We start from the raw sequence: 16,060 nt of genomic DNA on the forward strand, positions 1-16,060 counted from the left end.
TCGGAGAAAACTTCCATGGGGCACCAGCTCTCTCCTATATCCAGCTTGTACATGTGTAAGCAGGCTCTCGCATACATACTGGAACAAAAAGCAGCATATGTTCTACTGGAGTGCTGTCAACAGTGAAGCTGGTGGAAACTTGAGCAGAACTGTTTACAACAGCTCTTGCTGAAACAGGGAAGAGGCCAAGAGGATGAGAGGCAATGAGTGTACAAGAAGAATCCCACAAGGGAGATGTCGTAACTGATGGAGACTGTCTTGCCCAAAGTGACACAAACTGAAAACACAAATCTGTTCTTCCATTCTAGAAGGAAGACTTTCTCTTCTTTCTATTCCCCAAATAGGAAAAAAAAAGTGAGGACACAGAAAGATGATTATCCAGACACAACCTTCATGAATTAAAAACCCCTCCATGATGTACCTCCTGCTTCCCCTCTTCAGTCTCACCTACCAGCACTCTCCTCCTCACCCACTGTGCTCCAGCCCTGCCACAACACACGCAGGCCCTAAAAGAGTCAATTGACCTCAGGTGGGCCAATTTCAGTGGCTTGCCCAAGTTCACCCCCGTCTGGGTGACTCCAAAGCCCAAGATCCTATCAATACGCCACATTCTGCTACCTCCGTTAAAGCAATCTAAGATTATACCAGTCAACCCGCAGCTTTACATACCTGATGATGAGCAGGAACCTGAAAATCAGCATGGCTCAAATTTTCCAGTGATGGGAAGTATGGTGACTAGGAGTCAAGAGCCCTCAGTTCTAGCCCTGACTGCCTCCAGCTCACCCTGGGACCTCACACCTTCCCACATTGCCTTGCTCTGGACTTCAGTTTCCTTACATATTAAATCACTAAGTTGAAACAAATCCTTGCTGCAGTTCCTTCCAACCATAATGGTCTATGCATCTGAGACTGTTATAAAAACAGATCAGAATTCTTCATTCCATTTTCTCTTCTCATTGTTTTCTTTGAGAATGATGGAAAAGTCTCTGTCTTAAACCGAAGGCAGGATCAGATCAAGCCCTACACTTCTGGCTTGTCCTGGGCAGGCTGTCTGCAGGCACTGAAAGTCAAGACTGCTGAGGAAAGTCCTGCAGAGTCAGGGGACCAGATCACTCTATACCCGAAGTTCATCTCATAAACTTCTTTCCAGATCAGGACAGCTGTCTAGTGAAAGCACATCCTTAGAATCTTCCCGTTATAAGAGTGTGTCCCATAGGCACATGGATTGTCAGGGCAGGGAAAGACCAAAAAGGTCTTCATATCTAAGTTCCTCATTTTACTAGAGAATGACTTGCACCCCAGAGAGAGGACCTGACTCCCTGAAGGACCCAGCATGAGCCCTTCACTGTGATTAGAGTTCCAGTCATCTGACTCAAGCTGGTGTTCTTTCTACAGCATCTTCCTGAGGAACAAGATTGTTATCAAAAAAAGAAGCACTGGACAGGGAATCCAAGACCTGGGCCTGAGTCCTGGTTACTCTCCTTTCCAATTACATGTCCCTTATCAAGTGTTGAAAGTGAAGATTACATGAGAAAGTTATGTAGAAGTGTCCAGTAACCAAACCTAACATACAGTGAGGGTTTAATAATAAATGCCTTTTGAATCTCAATCCCGCAAAGAAGTGTGGTAAGATTTGGTTGAGGCAATTCATGTGAACACATTCTATAACATGTACAGTGGTATAGAAATGGAAAGAATTGTTACATTTTTCAATAGTAAAACAAAGACCTTTTTACATAGAGTTGCAATGGATGGAGAGAAGTTATTACTTTCCATCTCAAAGACAACCTGCAGCAATATTTATGCTCTTAAACTACCAATGCTTGCAATTCTGCATCAAACTCTGAGTCTTAGACATAAGCATTCATCTTGACTTGAAAATAAATCCATTCTATCTGAATGGACAGGAAAGGCACAGTGCAGAGCAAATATACTGAAATAAATAGCATTAAGTGTTGGCTATCACCTGCTGAATACAGCCAACTGAACCAGCCAGTCTCTAGAAATAATTCAAGATGCCCTCGAAATAAGAAAACATTTCTTTCAATACTCTTAAATATTTTATGGATACAAAAATGAAATACACTGATGCTACAGTAAAGTCTTACTCCCTTAAAGCTTCTGAAAAAAAATCTGTGAAAATATCCACTAACCTCTCATGGGGTGTGGCAGTTGGGAGGGAGAGCTAACGCTACAAAGGCTTGAGTGCCAAGCATTCTGCTGGACATTTGACTTCTCCTGTCTCTTTAGTTCACCCTTGAGCCCTATTATTATCCCCACTTCAGAGAGGTTGTCGAATTTCCCTAGAGTCAAATCCAGGTCTGTCTACCTTGTATAATCAACCCACTAGACAACATGCAGTCTTGCAAGCACCACAGGATTTACCTCTCTAATGAGTCAGACCTAAAAGTCAAAGCAGATTTCACAGCAAAGGGAACCATAAACAAACCAAAAAGACAACCTACAGAATGAAAGAAAATATCTGTAAACGATATGACTGACGAGGGCTTAATGTCCAGAATATACCAATAGCTCATACAACTCAATAACAAAAAAACAAACAACCCAATTAAAACCTGGGCAGAAGACCTAAAACAGATATTCCCCAAAGAAGACATACAGATAGCCAATAGGCACATGAAAAGATACTCAATATCACTAATTATCAGAGAAATGCAAACCAAAACTACAATGAGGTATCACCTCACATGTATCAGACTGGCCATCATTAAAGTCCACAAACAATAAATGCTGCAGAGGGTGTGGAGAAAAGGGAACCTTCCCACACTGCGGTGCAGCCACTATGAAACACAGTATGGATATTTCTTAAAAACTAAAAATAGAGTTACCATATGATCCAGTAATACCACTCCTGGGCATATATATGGAGAAAACGCTAATTTGAAAAGATACATATACCCCAATGTTCATAGCAGCATTATTTACAATAGCCAAGACATGGAAGCCACCTAAATGTCCATTGAAAGACGACTAGGTAAAGAAGATGTGATATATCGATATTGTATTATACATATATATGGAATACTACATTGTATATATAATGGAATACTACTAAGCCATAAAGAAGAATGAAATAATATCATTTGCAGCAACACGGATGGACCTACAGATTATCATACTAAGTGAAGTAAGTCAGATAGAGAAAAATAGATAGCGTATGATTTCACTTAAATGTGGAATCTAAGAAAATTATACAAATGAACTTATTCACAAAACAGAAAGAGACTCACAGACATAGAAGACAAACTTATTACCAAAGGGGAATAAGGTAGGGAAGGATAAATTAGGAGTTTAGAATTAGCAGATACAAACTACTATATATAAAACAGATAAGCAAGGTCCTACTGTATAGCATAGGGAACTACATTCAATATCTTGTAATAACTTATAATGAAAAAGTATATGTACGTGTGTGTGTGTGTGTATAACTGAGTCACTATGCTGTACACTAAAAACTAACACAACATTGCAAACCAACTATAATTCAACGTTTTAAAAAGTCAAAGCAGAGATTTAAACCTTCAGAACACTCCTCAGGAATTTAGGCCTATTTGGATAATTGGACTTTTTCTTTCTAAAAAGATAATAATACCTTGCTATGTAAGGAAGTTTACAAAGTATTTTTCATAAATGCATAGCTAAGATTTAGATCCAAATTTTCTGACTCCACATCTAGCCCTCTTCCCACCAGAACCTGTCTCGAAGGAATCTAAACCAGAGATCAGGATGACCACATAGTCCTCCAAAAAGAGAAACTTCCTTATTCACTGAGTAAATTTCCAAAGAAAACAATTCCAATAGTATCACCTCCAGGATAGGGCCATCATAGAAGCTGATGCCTTGACAGGAAAAACTGACAAGCAAGGGATAATGATCTATAGTTTTCCAATTTCTTGTCTATAAAATATATACGAGCCATTTGATGAAACCATCCCAAGCCATAAACAGGAGCAAAAAAGGGAACTATATTGATTGAGTCCTAAAAGATTTTTGAAATCCAATAGAAAAATTCTCAGGAATTGATATTAATAAGGGAAAATTTTCTTTTAAAAAAGCTGCATCTGCACAACATTCTTCGCAATGCTATGTAAACAGTGAAACACTAAAAATAACCTACAGATCCAACCATAGGATAAGTGTTACATGAACTGCGGGACACCAAACAGATGGTATTTTATGTAACTGTTAAATACGATATTTTTAAACACTAGATAAAGCTAAAAAGTTTAGGGCATGTTAAATTTAAGAAGAAAAAAATTGCTATGCCGTGCAAAAATAACATATGCATGTGAGCAAAGAGCAGAAGAGAACAGTAGAATGACAACTACTAATTTGTAAGGGTGACGTGATTATAGATATTTTTGCCCCTTATCTTTTCATTTCCAATCCATTTATTTTAATATAACTTATTTCAAGTAGAGCTTGGCATTATTCCAAACTGACTTTCTTTTAGCCAAATAACATTTAAAGACAAGACATTTAAAATATCTTTGGGGAATCGGTGATTTTTTAATCTACTGTGTGAAAGTTCTTATAATTGATCTTTGTCATTCAATTCAATGTCGCCCAAATTTACAGATCTTTGTTTCAAGATAATGTAGATAAATGAGGCTCATGTCAGACTATTGACATTATCTTGGCACCTGTGCACATCAGCACTTTGGGTGCTTGATTAATACATAATCCAGGCTTGGGAACACTAAGAACTTGGTGTAAGAAGTCGTCTCTCTTCTCTAACTTTCATGGCATCAAAAAGGAGCGCCGGGCTTCAAATTGAGATCAGAAATCTACTGTGCCCTGGCTCTCTAACACACTAGTTATATGACTCACTTAGCCCCTGGGGGCCTCGTTACTCATCTGTGACTGGAGAATGGGAATCCCAGCCCCACCCACCTTGCCAGGCTATGGCCAAGTCATAGGCCCTCTGATGGGCAACCTGTGCTATGCAACCCTGTAGGCAGCGGCACCCAAGACAGGAACAGCTAAGTGTCTCACAAATAAAAAAATCTACCATTTACGGGGGGAGGGTATAATCAGGGGTAGAGTGCGTGCTTAGCAGGCACAAGGTCCTGTGTTCAATCTCCAGTATTTCCATTAAAATAAATAAGTAAATAAATAAACCTAATTACTCCCCAAAAAAACAAAACAATTAATTAATTAACATAAAAAAATTTTAATTACCATTTACTCAATGCTATCTACATGCCAGGCCCTATGATTAGAACTGTGCCTTCATCATTCATTTATTTGAAAAGGTGCATCAAGCATCCATTATGTAACAGATGCTGGTGCACAGTAGGTACACAGAACACACCAGAGATGGTAATTCCCTGCCCTCCTGGAGCTGCCGTTCCCATGGGGCACGACAGACAATGAATAGCAAACCTTTAAAAAGTAAATTGTGTGGTGCATTAGAAGATGATGAGAAAAGATATACAGAATTGAGTAAAGGAGGTCCTGAATGTGGGGATGCAGGCAGAGGAGATTTTAAACAGGGTGGTCTGGGGTAGGCACGACAGTGACATCTGAGCAAAGACTTGAAGCAGAAGCAGTTGGTCACGCAGATACCAGAGAGAAGAGCACCTCAGGCAGAGTGGATCCCAGGACAAAGAAACAAAGGGTGGAGCATGATTGACGTGTGTGTCAAAAACTAAGGGGGCTTCTATGGCTGGAGCAGAGTGTGGAGGAGAGAAAGTAATCAGAAATGAGCTCAGAGAGTAACAGGGAGTCTGATCATATAGGACCTTGTAAAAGCCCATGGTAAGGACTCTGGCTTTTATTTGGAGAGAAAGAGGGCAGCCATTGGAGGATTTGATCAGAAGAGTAACTTAATCTATTTACGTTTTAACAGAATCACTCTGGTTAGTGTATAGAGAATAAATGATGGTGAAGCAAGAGTAGAACCCGAGAAACCCACTAGCCAGGAAGTTACTACAAAAGTAGTGATGCTGGCATGAACCAGGAGAGGAGAAGAGAAGTGGTTGGATTCTGTGTTTACTTTGCAAGTGAAGCAAATAGAATTTGCTGATGTGTTGAATGTAGGCTATAAGAGAAAGGGAGGAGTCAAGTATGACTGTATGGCTTCTGACCTGAGATGCTGGAAGGATCAAGTTGCCACCATCTGATGTGGGAATGACTGAGAATGGAATTGTTGGGCTTAATCATCCTCATTATAAACCTGAGATATAGGTAATGTTATTTGCATTTTACAGATTAAAAAAAACTGTTGCTTATATAGTAAAGTGACTTATCCAAAGTCACACACCTTTCAGCAGTACAGCTAGGATATAAGTCCTGGTCTATCCGACCCTAAAGTGTAAGCACTTAAACACTGCATGTTGCTGCTTTCCAAAGGGAAAGGCAGGAGCATCCAAGTTTTCCCATAAGTGGCCATGTGACCGGAACCCCATACAAGTGTAGATATATGAATAATTTATGGATAATTGTGGTAAATGGAGAGGGGTTTCTAATACTGGCCATGATGTGAATCAAGTGCCCAAAGCGACAGGACCCACTCTTGTTTATCCTTTGGTCAGTGGACCTCCACGGTGCCCAGTTTCATAATGCAGCAATCATGATTATATAGTCATAATTAGTTTCAATTATAATAACCAATGGGTCTCCACATGCTGGCCCAACACCTGGCAGCTATTATTACATGGCTGGGTCCCATTAGGAATATCTAGGATGCCTTTTAAAAATACAGACTCCAAGACCCTCTCCTCACCTACAGAAACAGAATCTCCCAGGATAGATTCAGAAATCTGTATTTTTACAGTTGATTCTTCTGCAGTCATACAGGCGCCAGTTGGTTGAATGGTGCTTGAGACCTTCTGAGTTAAGCAAGAGCAGTAGAAGACGGGTGGGTGGACTCTACTGGCTTACTAGGTTGGATGTGCTCACTAAGGTGAAAAAGCATCACTTCTCAAAATCTGGCCCCTGACAGTAGCAACAGTATCACCGGGAGATGGTTAGAAATGCAGGATCTCAAACCTCACTCCAGACCTACTATTTCTGAAGTTGTGTTTTAACAAGATGCCCAGCTATTCTGTAGACATAGTGCAGCTTGAAAAACACTGAAAAATACTTAGCAACAAGCCCTAAGTAGGGGTCAGGTGAGATACGATGGCTCGCTGGCCATTTGCTGGACAGCTGACAATTATGAACCACTCAGCTGGTACTAGACTGGGTGCTTTACCTACATTATCTCACTCACTCCCCACAACAACCCTACAAGGTGGGCATTATAATCTCCACTATATGGGTGAAAAAACCAAGGCTCAGAGAGCTACAGTAATTCACGAAAGGCCGTTCAGTTTTTCAGAAGCAGAGCTGGGATTTGAACCCAAGTCTGTGTCTAAAGCACATGCTCATGCCACTGTACCATATTGCTAAAAACAAACAATAAACCAAAGGCTCAGCCAAATCTAGGAAAACTCATATGGGCAATCGGCTAAGAAATGGAGTTCACTGTCCAAGAATGTCTACAGTGGGATTCAGAACAACATGTCATTGAATCAGGGTTGTTTGCTTGAGCTTAATCACATTAGATACCTGCCATTACATTTCTATAAGACAGCAGGCCCAGCTACTCTCTATTGCACACATAGTGTGGCATCTGGCGTCTGACTGGCTCCTGGGATGGCGTAGGCTGTGTTCTGCATTAGGTGGGAGGCACCCTGTGCTATCTGCCGCAGTCACAATCCTGTAATGAGTAAACTATTCCCTTGGAGTAAACTGTTCACCCATGTGCAGTAAACAGAACCGGAACAGCTGCTCCAGGGCAAGGAACAGTGCCATTCATGTTTGGATTCTCTAGAATTTTTCAGGTAGCAATAATCATCTTAGCAAACTCTCGGAGAGTGCCTGAGAGTCTGAAAAAGAGCACTGACAGGTGTTGTTTTATTTGCCTCTTAAAGAAGTCCCAAGAGTTAGATAATTTACTGGAAAACAGGTTTAGAAGATTGATGACTTCTCCAAGACCACACAGCTAGCACAAGGCCAAGCACCTACTCAAACCCAAGTCTTCTCATTTTAAACCTTTTGTTGTCAGCCTAAGACAGTGAGTGTGAAAGGGTTGAGGAGTTGGGCCAAGACCTACAGGGATCAGGGAGGATTTTCAATATGGACATACTAGAAGTTGTTTCTCAGTGGGGGAAATGTGTGATGGCTGATCCAGAATCTAGACATAACTTTTTGAAGAAAGACAAGCCTTTGCTCTCCAGTGGCCAGGGGACATCCATGTCCTTCCCATTTCCTGAGGTCTTCGCAATGAGTTAGTCCAAATTGACAGAAATGAGGGTTGATAACAAGGTTGGTTCACTAACTTCCTACCTAAACTCAGGAGGCTCCTCAGAGTTACTTGCTGGACAAAAATCTCTTTGTTACATGCGAAACTAAGTCCCTCACACCCAGCTCCTTTCTGGCTTTCCCTGTACACGTGTGAAGCAGTGAACATCAACCTCCTACCAGAGTACTTCGCCCCGCACTGTCCAGCTCTTTAGGCCAGCCGCACCTCACTGCATGACTGCACTGCTTCAGGGGAGCCTGTGCACTCTGCTGCTCCTCTGCAGGTAGGTCACCCTCGGAAGATCTTTTCAGAGTGAATGCCACGTGTCGTTAGTGGTGGGGGTTACAGTCCACCACGTACAAAGGGGCCTCGAATGTGGGTTCGTTCACTCCATTGGTACAGGATTTTGGAAGTGGGGAAGAATTTCACCTGACTCCTGGCGTTGGAAAACTTCACTGCTGGGGACAGTGGCAGGTCACCAGCCAACTGGGACAGTAACTGACTGGGTAATTGGGAAAGTTATACCCTCAGACTTGGAAGCTGTCGAGCAGTGGATCTGCAGTGAAAAGGCATCTAAAGAAGACAAGAATGTGCAAAGCATGAGCATTTTTACCAACTTGGAAGTCTTTTCGAGCCTTCAGGAGGAGCAGTTATAATAAACTGTCCTGGAGACAGAGAGTCAGGGCATCCTGAGGGACTGTGATGCACTAACAGGGCAACTGACTCCCCTGGAAACAGGGAAAGCACATCCAGAAGGGAAAACGGAACAGCCCCCCCCCCCAATTCTATTAGAACGATAGCAGTCAGCCCCTCTAGGTGTGCAGCAGTTACTGTCTGGCATGCCTGACAGGGGCCTGAGGAAAACAGCAGCAGCAGCAAGTATGTTCATGCACAAAACTAGAATTAGACTGTCCCGGGGGAGCTATCCTAAGTGTCCAAGCCAGAGAAGTCTTTGGAGGGTTGGATGATCAGTTTGCATGAATACGTGTGCTGTCGGTTTCGCTGAATGAAACTGAATGGCCTACCAGGGAGCATCTCTCACAAACTCTACTGCAAAATAAGTCATCTTGGTTGACTAAGAATAATAAAGCTTTTCTGACTTGAACTGGATACTTCATGGAATTACTCCATCAAGGAGATTTCCCAGAATCAGTGGAACTGGAGGACACAAGGCTATAGCCCCTCTGGGATAACCTGCTCCATTGGAAAGGGCGTCAGGGGGCAACTCTGGGCCAAATGGCTTTGACCCAGAGAATGCTGGATAATTTGATATGGGCAGCTCTCCCCACACACTGGGCAAATGGACAATGGCCTTGAATTTGCTCCTGTACTCTGGAGTAGAGGGGAAGAGTCTGGTGCATCCTCAAAGAGTGATCATAGACATACCTCTATTGGTAATGCAGAGGGTGAATAGCTTCCTGCATTCTTGTTGTGGATATGGTCTGAGAGAATCCCAGACACAGGCTTGGAATGCAAGCTCATCACTATGTTGAATATATAACCCTTACCAAGCCCAGCAGCAGGAAGTCTCATGGACACCCCACCCAGAACATTGCCATAGAATTAGCTGGAGTCAATAGAGAGAATTTCATAAGCCTGCAAGGCCAGGGGGTAGAATAAGGAAAGACAAATCCCGATGACTTGGAGGTTGACTTCCTTCCTCCTTTTGGTAACTTAATAGAGCATTGGCTCAGAAGGTGTGGGTTATCTCCACTAAAAAACATGTGGTGACCAGTTCCTGAGCTCTTCTGAAGGCTTCCCATTTCTAACAAGGCCACTTGCACAACTGTCTCTGTATGAGACTAAGGGGTTTTGCAGGATGCACAACTTTGAGTGCTAATCTCCCAACAGCAGTGCCGGGCAAACCAGGATGGCTGCTCACCCTATTGACCAAGGACCTTCTATCCTCACAGCAATACAGATGTCTCCTGGCACCATTGTCTGAAAACATATACAACACTTTGAAGGTGAAGATAGGACCCCTCTCTGCTAGAACTCTAGATGTGGAACCCAGTCTGAGCACATCTCCCTGTGGGGTAAAAAGAGTGTGGGGTCTGGCTCTTCGATACCTCTGCTTGTAAATTTATTCCCTAATAATATCTTGTTTCTATTTACGTAATATGGATTCATAGATGAATTTCTATGAAATTTGGCATAAGTCAGAAACTCTCTAGATACATCACCAAGACCATGTTCTCTGTCTTAAATTTATTTCTCCATCTTATTCCCATCTAATGAGCTATGGGCTGGAACTAGAAGGAATCTGACCATCAGACAGCTTTGATGACATCTCTAGAATTACCACCAACACAGCACAGGAATCACAGCGTGACGTGAAGCTAAGGCCTCAGCGCAGGAGGCGCCGCAGTGCTCCCCCCGCAGCCCCGCAGATCCCCTCACCATTTACACTCACGTCAGCACCTCTTCCTTCAGAGAGCCCGCTCAGGCCAACAGGAGCCACTCTGACTGCCCACGGCACAGGCCGGAGCCGCCCGGCACTGAACACACACGCACCCTAGAGAGGAGAAGGCAGGCAGCATTTAATCAACAGATATCCCAGCTCCTTCTCCCACTGACGGGGAGAATTCTGAGACGTGTGTTTTGTTACATTCTCCAGAGTTTCTCCATGGAATTAAGCAACAACCGCCACTATGGTAACTGGCTTAACCACTCACCCTTCGTGGCTGCCATCTTTCCCCCAGCTCCTCCCGTCTCACCGTCCACGTGACCGGCACCTTCCAATGAACTAATTGCACACACATCCTTGGTTCAGGGGCTGATTCTGGGGAACGCAAACCAAACTACCAATGCCACCCACCTAGAAATAGGCGTCATCAGAGATGGGCCTGTGTCAACATGAATGTCGACATGAGATAACGTGGCAGAATAACACGAGCTGACCTCCTTCCCTGTAAAAGAAAGCGCAGGCTTCCCCACTCCAGCTCAGAGACGGCTCGGCCCTCTTTCCCCTCCCAGGTAAGGAGAGGAGAGCGCAGCGTAGCCCATCCCCCAATGACAGAGACTTTTTACTGACTCTCCTCCCAGCTGCCTTTAACTCACGCTCCAGTTCTCAGCGTACCATGTAACACATCTCCCAGAAAGCCCTCTCTGACCCCTTCCTTTCTCCCCCTCTTACTCGCACAGCATCCTCTGCCTCCCCTGGCCCGGCACCCGCTGTTGCCGCTTGCTCCACTGTCCCCTCAGCTGTAAGTTCAGTGGAGGCAGGGCCTGTGTTTCGTATTTGTATCTGCCTTCATCCTCAGAATACAACACAGCATCTGGCCCAGAGCAAGTGCTCAAAGAATCACTGTTGTGTCAGTGAATGAACAAACCCAGTTTTCCAAATACCCATCCTAATCCTGGTCATGGTTTGTGATCTTGGGCCATATTCTCCTCCAGTGACCAGAGTGACTGACCGAAACTCGTGGGATATTTGGGTTAAAAGAACCACAGAGATCCCTTAGGAGGTCATTTTCACAGGGAGGAAAACTCAGACCCAGCACACTACAAGGTCAGGATTTAGAAAAACTGGCTTCTGCCACATTTAGGTGAGAGACCTTAAACAAATCTCAACTTTTCTCATTCAACAAACCCCCTGCATCTGTTCCCCCATCTATGAAGCTGGAATAATTGAATTTGCCTTACCTACTTCGAAGAACAGTGTTCCTTCTTTCAATATTTATTGGGTGCTGACTGGGAACCAGGCCCTCTGCCAGGGGCTGAAAATAGAACACTCAGCACTCAGACTGTGCCCTCAAGAAGCTGATATCGGTGATGATCCAGTGAGAGGAAGGCTGCCTCCTACAAAGGGGGAAACTGATATTCAGAAAGGTATGTCACCTGCCCACGCTCACAAAGCTAGTTAACGGGATAACCACATTTCAAACACAACTCCGTTCTAAACAAAACGCTACCTTTCCACAGCCTAGGGTTTCAGTTTCCCTTCTTCCACCACCCATGCTCCTGCTCTTGATTTGGAATTTAGTGTAGCTTTATATTTCAGTGCACATTCTAATATTAGCAACAGCCTGGGTGGGTATGGCCAAAATTAGCTGCATAGTAAAGAAATATAAAACAATAGGCATTCAACAAGTGCTAGCCACACTGAATCAAACTGAATATCATGAGACTTGGAAAGTCCAAAGATCTTTGAACGCTTCAGCTGCATCTAGTCAGTTCAATTCCATTCCATCCCATTCCATTCAATGAGCCTTTCTGGACTGCCTAGGATGGCAGGACACGGCAGCAGGATGGATGATACAAGGAGGAACTTAGAAGACTAGAGAATATTTAGTAGGACTAATCTTAAGTGAAAACAGCTGTTACCGTGCCTGCTGCTTAGATCCTGCCTGGTCAGCGTTTGTTGAGTGAATGAATGAATGGATGGGCTCTCACATTCCAATTATATTTGCCTTTTTAAAAGAATAGGTGTTCTGAGTCACAGATCTTTGAACCGGAGCTGTGCCACTTACTATTGGCTGTAACCTGGAGCAAATGTGTAGCCCCTCTGAGTCTCAGTTTCCTCACTTGTAATACGGTGATAATACTGTGTACCCGCCCCCCCCCCCATTTTTTATAGTCTCTTGAACATTTATAGGCACCAAAGTTTTGAGAAAGTAGGAGGGACTTTTTGCTGGCTGCATTTCTAAATGACAGATGTGAAAGCGCCCCTCTGTATCTGTTCTTCTCAGGTTTTGGGGATCGGGTCCTTGGACCAGATACTGGGACAGAATCCTGGCTGCAAAGCTGATCTGCTTAGTGATTTTGGGCAAAGGCCCTCATCTTTCCAAGGCTTAGTTTCTTCATTTATAAAATGTGAACAATAATAGCAGCTAAGCCACAGGCGTATTGTGAGGACTAACTAAGATAACACGGAGGAAGCTCCCCTCAGTGCCCACCACAGCGTAGCCACTCAGTAAATAATGGCTCCCTTTCCTGCAGCTGCCTCCTTGCTGCCTGCACCGGAGCACACCAGGGTCTCCCAGTTTATAATTTAATTCTTGCCTTTCTAGCAGGACCTGCCCATCCACAGTTAGTAAATGCTGCTACTTGCACCACAGCAAAAGCAGTGGCAGAAAGATCTCCACCCCACCCAAAATCTACCACCTGTTATAACCAGGGGTGCAACCAGCCACCAGCATGGGAGTTCCATCGTAACTGCCCAGGAGAAGGACCCTGTACCAGATCTGGGTGATGGAAAGGAGAGGGATCACCCAGCGCCCCTTCTTTAAGCCCAAGAGAGAACCAGCACAGCGTGCCCACCTGGCAAATTCAGAATAAACATAACAGGAAATCTCATCTGCTCGAGGAAGCTGTTTCTGCACCCGTGTCCCCAGAGGCACTCGTGGGCACTAAGTGGAAAGCTGACTCCATTGCTGAGCTCGAAGTGCCACCTGGTGGAAATTTTGTGCCACCATAGTTACTTTTAATCCCAGGGTCAAAGCCATCAGGATCTGGAGCCTAGCAGTTCCACCAAGGAACGTTTTTGTACCTTTGTACCATGATGGTCTATTGAGGGAAATATATCCACTACCCCTCTTCTTAACTAATCCAGAACATGCTTAGCTACTGAATCACTATGCTGTACACCAGAAACTAATACAACATTGTAAATCAACTGTACCTCAATTTTAAATATAGGGAGAAAAAAAGAGATGCGAGCAGCAGACCCCAGGCACTGGGTGCTAAGTTGAGCCTGTCCCCACAATGAGTGAAAAAGACCCAAGAGGGAGGAGGATTTGATATCATGACGGAATTGTGGCATCAACTTACAGTGTTAAGATTAGTCGGGAATTTAAACATCGTCTCCATCAACCCTTCATTTTACATAGGAGTAAGGCCCTTCGGATGGGGCTCCGCAGATATCACATAGAAATTTGTGACAGAACTGGGGACAAATTCCAGATCTCCTAAGTAGAAAGGGTGAGAACCTTTGATATGTGAAAGAGGAGGCATTTCAAACCAGCAAAGAAGATTAGCCAATAAATAAATAGCATTGCAATACTGGCTGGCCGTTTTAGAAAAGCAAGTAAAGCTGGATTCCTACCTGGCTTCCTACATTAAAATAAATTCCAGAGAAATTTTAAATGTAAAAAAATTAAAGAAAAAAATCATAGAAGTAACAGGGGAAAAAAATGGGTTAATCGTCTTACAATCTTGGTGTGGAAGCCCTAAAGAAAAGAGTGATAAATCCGACTGAGTAAAATGTGTATACTTCTGCACAAGAAAACAAAGTTAAAAGAACACAAAAACTTAGGAGAATATTGGCCATTCATTTGCTAGACAGAGCACCAACTTCCTTACTGCAAAATGGGTTTTTACAAATCAATAAGGAAAAGCCCCACAACCCAACAGAAATGCTCACATCCAGTAAGCAGATTTAATATGCTCAGCTACACTCATAATTAAGAAAATTACAGATTAAATCAACACTAGGACACCACTTTACATTCCTATCAGTTTGGCAAAATGTTTGAAGTTTAATCATAGTCACTCTTGTCAAAGATGAACAGAAATAGGCAGTTTCATACATCGTGGGAGTATAAATTGGTTTTTAGAAGAACAATTTGGGAAAGTCTACTCCCTCAATTCAAGGTGCAAGGACCAGCATCTCTTTTCTGTTTTACACATATATGCTCGTGTGGAGGTCCAGGTCCTCCTTCCTGACTGCCTGCCCCAATATTCTAAAAGTACAAGGGCTTCTCAGTCAGAAGGAGAAGTGAGCAGACTGTCAACCCAACTCACAATTTCCTGCAAAAAAAAACAACTGGAATAAACTTTAAACATTTTGCTATGTGCCTGGCCCTATGGTGGCTTCTCACTCACCACAGCTCTGAGTCCCCAATGAAAGCTAGTTCTGGAATGGTCCTCAGACAGTTCTTGCCCACGGCTCTGGTTGCCCTTGTGGCCCCTGCCTCAGTCATTGGGATTCTCTGAGATGACAGAAGCCCACCTCCAAGTGTCGGCCCACTGAAGAGGACTCCTGGTCACACTGAGGCCCTCAAGGTCAAAGCCCTTAGGTTCGTCTCACACAGCTACTCGGCTTCCCCAGGACTGGACAGGGCCACACGTAGCAGAGGGGCAGGTCCAGGGTCTGTCCTTCGCGAGCTGGGAACAGTGGAGATTCCAGCAGCAGTGGAAACATTCCCCAGAGGGTGTGGGGCTAGGGGAGGTGATGCCCCGAGTGTGGTGGCCAGAGGGCTCCACCCCAGTGCCAGGGGTTCAGCTGTTCGTGCTCAGCTCTCTCAGAGCCACTTTCCCGGAGAGGAAGAGAGCCGCAGGAGGGCTGGGTTCTGCACACTCACTCCCCTTCCCCATCGCTGGGCCAGAGTTAGGGCCACCAACATCCACTCCACATGTTCCCCTAACTCTCAGCCTCAGGTAGAAGGTGAGCATGGAAAGGAAAGCAAAGAGGAGTGGAATCCCCTGCCTCTCAGAGAGGCTGCTTCATCCATCAGCTTAACCATCCCCTCTGCCCAGAGCTGCCCATCGGCTCCACCGTACCTCTCATTCAGGGCAGGGACCCGGACCGGTGCACCTGCAGACTTCAGATGTGTCAGTCGAGATGTGCTTCAGGGTGAGAGCAGCCAGCAGGGCTTTCACTGAAAACGAAGAAAACGGTTCATCTACAGCAGGGCTCTCTCTCTTAAACCAGAAGTGCGATTTGCAGGAATTTGCCTCACAGAAGTACTGGGACAACTGCACAAAGACAGGCATTGCAGCACTGTGTGTAAGAGTGGAAAACTGGAA

The 16,060-nt window shown here is 44.1% G+C and overlaps 1 long non-coding RNA gene across 1 annotated transcript; it reads right to left on the reverse strand.

Moving 5' to 3' along the window:
* Positions 1–10,713: 10,713 nt before the first annotated feature.
* Positions 10,714–16,060, reverse strand: LOC116666400. The gene is made up of 3 exons (XR_004323225.1): positions 15,815–16,060; positions 11,957–12,112; positions 10,714–10,826 (listed from the first exon to the last, which is right to left on the reverse strand). It is a non-coding gene; the product is annotated as an uncharacterized LOC116666400 (long non-coding RNA).

The sequence above is a fragment of the Camelus ferus genome, chromosome 10 (genome assembly GCF_009834535.1).
Source record: "Camelus ferus isolate YT-003-E chromosome 10, BCGSAC_Cfer_1.0, whole genome shotgun sequence".
NCBI classification, from domain to species: Eukaryota; Metazoa; Chordata; class Mammalia; order Artiodactyla; family Camelidae; genus Camelus; species Camelus ferus.